Below are 6,000 nucleotides of genomic sequence, written 5' to 3'. Positions count from 1 at the left end.
TTCTCCAACGGCTACATTTTGGTTGGTGGCTATAAATACCACCCCAACCGGCCACTTCAAGGTGTGGGAGCCCAAGCAACATTCCAAGTCATCTAGTTGACATACTCAAGCCCTCCCAACCACATATATTCATTGATACATCCTATACACAAGATCTAGACCACTACAACCAACACAAGTGCCACAAAAGAGAGAGCAAGCAATTGAGAGCTACTCATTTGAGTTTAGCACTAGTGCCTTGTGAGATTCATTGAGAGATAGTGTGTGCTACATCTTTGTGATCATTTGCGCGTGGAGTTTTTGACTCCCATTGAATTTCCTCCAAAGTTTTGGAGGCTTGTAAAAGCTAGCAAGAGACACCAAAGAGCGTGGTGGTCCTTGTGGGATCGAGAGTGATCCTTGAAAAGAAGAAGAGCTCGCCGATCCTTGTGTGATCGGTGGAGAGAGGGAAAGGGTTGAAAAAGACCCGTCCTTAAGTGGACTCCTCAACGGGGACTAGGCCTTCGAGGGCCGAACCTCGGTAAAACAAATCACCCGTGTCTCGTATGCTTATTGCTTGTGATTTGTTTGTTCTTTCCCTTACTCTAAGTTCTCTTGCACTATTCTTTGCTCATATCATTTGGTGTTGCTTCAAGTTAAATTCTCATCTAGTGAAGCAACACTTCGCAAGAAAGAACTTGAGTTATTGCTCTTTTCATCTAAACCCTCTTGCTTGACTATCCATATATCTAGTAGTTGTATTGATTATTACTTCCGCATTATTTCAAAGCAACATTCTTTACAAGCAAAAGACTTAGCTTTTTATACTCTGATATTTGTTCATCTTGTTCTAACCACTAATCAAGGGATCTAGTTGGGGGATAAAGTTTTAATTTTCAGGTTTCGCCTATCCACCCCCCTCTAGGCGACTTTCACATGTCTATGCATATCCCTGCTTCATACCTAGTTTAACCTCTCAAAAAATTTCATTCATGCATTTTATGCATTTTTTAAAACTAGGTGAAGTGATTTTATTGTCAAAGAGCTTAAAGCTTAACCTTGTAATGAGGATAAGCTACCTTTGTTTCAAAGGTGGAAGGTCCCTAAGTCTCTTTGAAATCCTTAAGGGTAATTACTTAAAATGTTTCTAACATGCTTTCTTAAGTGCATAGCCTGTCGTGAGCATCACACCTTTATTATGACACATTGCACTTCACAGTTTCTATGATATAGATATGTTCTCATTAACCTAATTATGTGCACTTGGCATTTAAAGGCCAAAATCTGTATTCCTCTCAAGGCACATATTTAGGGGGAGCAATCTATATTATATAGAACTGTTTAAGCTTAATTGACATATCTTTTTAACCATGTCTCTTTCCTTTGGTACATTTGCATATTTTTTATCTCTCTTGTGCCAAGGCTAAGACTAATATGTTTCCATGAGTATCTTGTGTATTAAGTCTTAGATTGAAAGGGAAATGGAGTATTAGGCAAAGACATCGCTTCCGCTCTACACCATCGGTATTATCTATCCTCTTGTCGGTATTCCACCATCTCTCAAAATTGGTATAATCTCCCACTCATATTTACTTGTACCAATGCAGGAGAAAGTAAAAAGGGCTCTAAATACTCCGTTTTTGGCGATTAATGCCAAAGGGGGAGAGAGTATTAGCCCAAAGCAAAAGGACCGCACCACCATGCCAATTTCAAAAAAATTCGAAACAAGTTTAAGTTTTTAAATGTTCTTCAATTGGTATCTTTTGAAATTAGTATTCCTCCAAGAAATTCTATCTCATTTGGTATCTACATTCTAAAGAGGAGCTTTTTCAAAACTTAATATCTAAAATATTTGATCTTCTTTCAAATGGTAAAAACCCTCTTAAACACTAAGAGGAGAATTTCTTTTAGGGGGAGTTTTGTTTAGTCAAAGGAAAAGCATTTGAAACAGGGGGAGAAAATTTCAAATCTTCAAAATGCTTCTCGAAATCTTATTCATATAACATTGACTATTTGCAAATGGACTTTGAAAAGATTTTCCAAAAGAATTTGCAAAAACAAAACAAGTGGTGCAAGTGTGGTCCAAAATGAAAGCAATCCATGCATATCTTACGAAAATGTAAATTGGTTTAATTCCAAGCAATCTTTGCACTTACCTTATGCAAACTAGTTCAGTTATGCACTGATATATTTTGCTTTGGTTTGTGTTGGCATCAATCACCAAAAAGGGGGAGATTGAAAGGGAAATAGGGTCAAACCTTTTCCTAAATGATTTTGGTGGTTGAAATGCCCAACACAAATAATTGGACTAACTAGTTTGCTCTAGTTGATCATTTCACAGGTGCATAAGTTCATCTACAACTATTTAAATCGACTGTCTGGAATACTGTAGATTATTCCGGACAGGAGAAGCTTTTTGGAAAAACAGACTAAGCGCGGACCGTCCAGGCCCTTGTGGCGGACCGTCCGCGACACCAAGGTGACCCTCGGACAGGAACACTGCATAAAAGCAAGTCTACATTATAGACCGTCCGATGGAAAAGCAAGCACCGTCCGAAACCAAGCACGGACCGTTCGCCCTCAGGCGCGGACGGCGCAGAACCGAAAAGGCCGAAGGTGACAAGTTGAGCAAAAGGAATTATAGAGCTAGCGCGGACCGTCCGGGACCAAGGGCGGACCGTCCGCATGGTGTCACCGAGGAAGATAGTCGTTGATCTAGCCATTGATCTGTCAGAAGTATCTGTTGAAGATGTCAGAATCGACCGTTGGAGGGTCGCGGACCGTCCGGACCCTAGCCGCGGACCGTCCGGACCCTAGCCGCGGACCGTCCGCCAGTGCAATTTCTGGCACATACGCCCCAACGGCTATATGGGTGGTTGAGGGCTATAAAAGCCACCCCAACCAGCCCATCCACAAGCATTCATTGATCCATTTTATACACAAGAGTGGGGTATTCACTCCTATCTACTAGAGCAACACTTCTATACACATCAAAGCCTCATAAGTGCCACAAAAGAGAGATCAAGCAAGAAAGAGCTACTCGTGTGCGTTTAGTGATAGTGCCTTGTGAGAATTATTGAGAGAAAGTGTGTGCTACCTCTTTTGATCATTTGAGCGTTGAGTTTTTACTCCCATTCATTGTAAAGCTAGCAAGAGCCCCTTATCTTTGTGGTTGGCCTTGCAGAGACTTTGGTCTCTTGTTGACAAAGAAGAAGAAGAGCTCGCCGGTCTTGGTGATCGGTGGAGAGAGGGAAAGGGTTGAAAAAGACACGTCCTTAGTGGACTCCTCAACGGGGATTAGGTTCTCGAGAACCGAACCTCGGTAAAACAAATCACCCGTGTCTTTTGTGCTCATTGCTCGTGATTTGTTTGTTCTCTCCCTTTCTAAGTTCTCTTGCGCTACTCTTTGCTAATATTTTTTTGTGTTGCTTCAAGTTAAATTCACATTTAGAGAAGCAACTCCTTGCAAGAAAGAACTTGTGTTTCTTCTCTTCTTATCTAAAGCACTCTTGCATTATTCTCCACTTCTAGTAGTATTGCTATTAATTAAATTCTGCACTCTTTGAAAACAATACTCGTTGCAAGCAAAGGATTTAGTTTTATACTCCGACAATAGTGAATCTTGTTCTAACCACTAATCAAGGGATCTAGTTTGGATCTAGAGCTATATTTTTCAGGTTTCGCCTATCCAGCCCCCCCTCTAGGCGACTTTCACGGTCAATGATAGGTTCATTACTTTATATTTGTGCTAGTAGACCGAACATTATGCTTAGTGTATGCATGTGCGCTAGATTTCAATCTGACCCTAAGGAATGTCACCTTGTGGCCGTTAAGTGAATTCTTAAGTATTTAGTTTCTACGCCTTGCTTCGGGATCTGGTATCAAAAGGGGTCTACCTTTGACTTAATTGGATACTCAGACTCCAACTATGCCGGGTGCAAGGTTGATAGGAAGAGCACATCAGGGACGTGCCATTTTCTAGGAAGGTCCCTGGTGTCCTGGAGCTCCAAGAAACAAACATTCGTTGCCCTATCCACCGCTGAGGCCGAGTACGTTGCCGCAGGTCAGTGTTGCGCGCAACTGCTTTGGATGAGGCAAACCATCCGGGACTTTGGCTACAATCTGAGCAAAGTCCCACTCCTATGTGACAATGAGAGTGCAATCCGCTTGGCGGATAATCCTGTTGAACACAGCCGCACTAAGCACATAGACATCTGGCATCACTTCCTGAGAGACCACCAGCAAAAGGGAGATATCGATATTTACCATATTAGCACCGAGAACCAGCTAGCCGATATCTTCACCAAGCCTTTAGATGAGAAAAGTTTTTGCAGGTTGCGTAGTGAGCTAAATGTCTTAGATTCGCGTAACTTGGATTGATCTATAGCATACACGTGTTTCATGCCTTTGATCATGTTACTTTGAGTATTTACATCATTTATTGTTTATTTGTGGTGCTCAAGTTGTACAAGTCATCCCTGGACCTCACAAGTTCGTATGCAAATGATGCACATATTTAGGGGGAGATGAGCTACAACTTGACTTTTTTGCGACTAACTTGTTTGTTTGAGTACACTTGAAGTAGTCTCGAAGGACCATTGAAAGGGAAAATGAACTTGGACGACGAAAAGACTACCACTGCACTCTGGTACAAGTGTATTTAATTCCAAGTTTACACTAATGCTCTCATTGCCTTTTTGCTCTTATTTGACATTTTTGGTGAGGCAATGGGGTTAAAGGGGCCAAAAGTTATCCTGTTTTGGTGCTTAATGCCAAAGGGGGAGAAATTAAGGCCAAAGCAAATGGATCAACCAACCACTTGTGAATTTTGAAAATAGTAGAGGTAGAATTTGTATTTCGTCCAAAATCCTCTAATTGTAAAATTTGGTCTCCTATGGGGGAGAGTTTTGTTTATGGGAAAAAGGGGGAGTTTTTGGCTCTTGATCAATTTTACTCTTGGAATATCTCTCTATGTGCCCAAAAAAGTGTGTTTCACTTAGAGATAGGAAAAAGAATTTGATTTGCAAAAACAAAACCAAGTGGTGGCAAAAGTGATCCAAATATGCCAAATCCTAAGTAAAGAGAATTTGGACTTCAATTTGCAATTGTTAGTTGCTTTGTAATGTGTTGGCATAAATCACCAAAAAGGGGGAGATTGAAAGGGAAATGTGCTCTTGGGCCATTTCTATAATTGTTTTGGTGATTAGATGCCCAACACATTGTTTTAAGTTTATAAGTGCCAAGATGCAAATCATGGAACAAGGTATGTTTCTAGACTTAGTAAATTGTTTTAAGGTGCTAACATGTTCATCTAAGTGCTAGAGACATAGCCAAGGAAAGAGGAAAAGACATGGAGAAAGAATGGCTCGGTTCAGCCAAACCAACACCAGCCTGTGGCGCACCGGACTTTCCGGTGGTGCACCGGACAGTGTCCGGTGCCCAGGTTGGACCAGCGGCGAACTAGCCACTCTCAGGAAAGGAAAAAGGTGCTGCGGCTAAAAATCAACGGACTGTCCGGTGAGCCAACATCGCTCGCGACCAACGGTCTGCTACGCAATCAGCGGGCGACGCGTGGCCCGCGCCAACGGTCGGTTGGGCACACCGGACTGTCTGGACCCAAGGCCCAACGGTCGTCTGCGTCCGATTAGGAAGGAAATCGAGCACCGAACATGTACTGTTCAAGTCCGGTGGTGCACCAGACTGTCCGGTGCACCACCCGACAGAAGGCAAGATTTGCCTTCCAAGTTGATCTCCAACGGCTCCTAGCTGCCTTGGGGCTATAAAAGGGACCCCTAGGCGCATGGAGCACAATACCAGGCATCCTCTAAGCATCTTAAGACTCCTAGATCCGCCTCCACACATTTGGATTGTTGTGCTAGTGATTTGAGCTCCGTTTGAGTTGCAAACTCCCTGCGCCGTGTTTTGAGCTCAAGTCTTGGCTTGTGTGCGTGTGTGTGCTGCAGATTGAGTCTTGCGTGTGTTGCTTTCCCTCCCTTGCTTCTGTTCTTCTTGTGTGATCAT

The sequence above is a fragment of the Zea mays genome, chromosome 1, assembly GCF_902167145.1.
Source record: "Zea mays cultivar B73 chromosome 1, Zm-B73-REFERENCE-NAM-5.0, whole genome shotgun sequence".
In the NCBI taxonomy this organism is placed as follows: Eukaryota; Viridiplantae; Streptophyta; class Magnoliopsida; order Poales; family Poaceae; genus Zea; species Zea mays.
Note: the sequence above shows the minus strand (reverse complement) of the source record.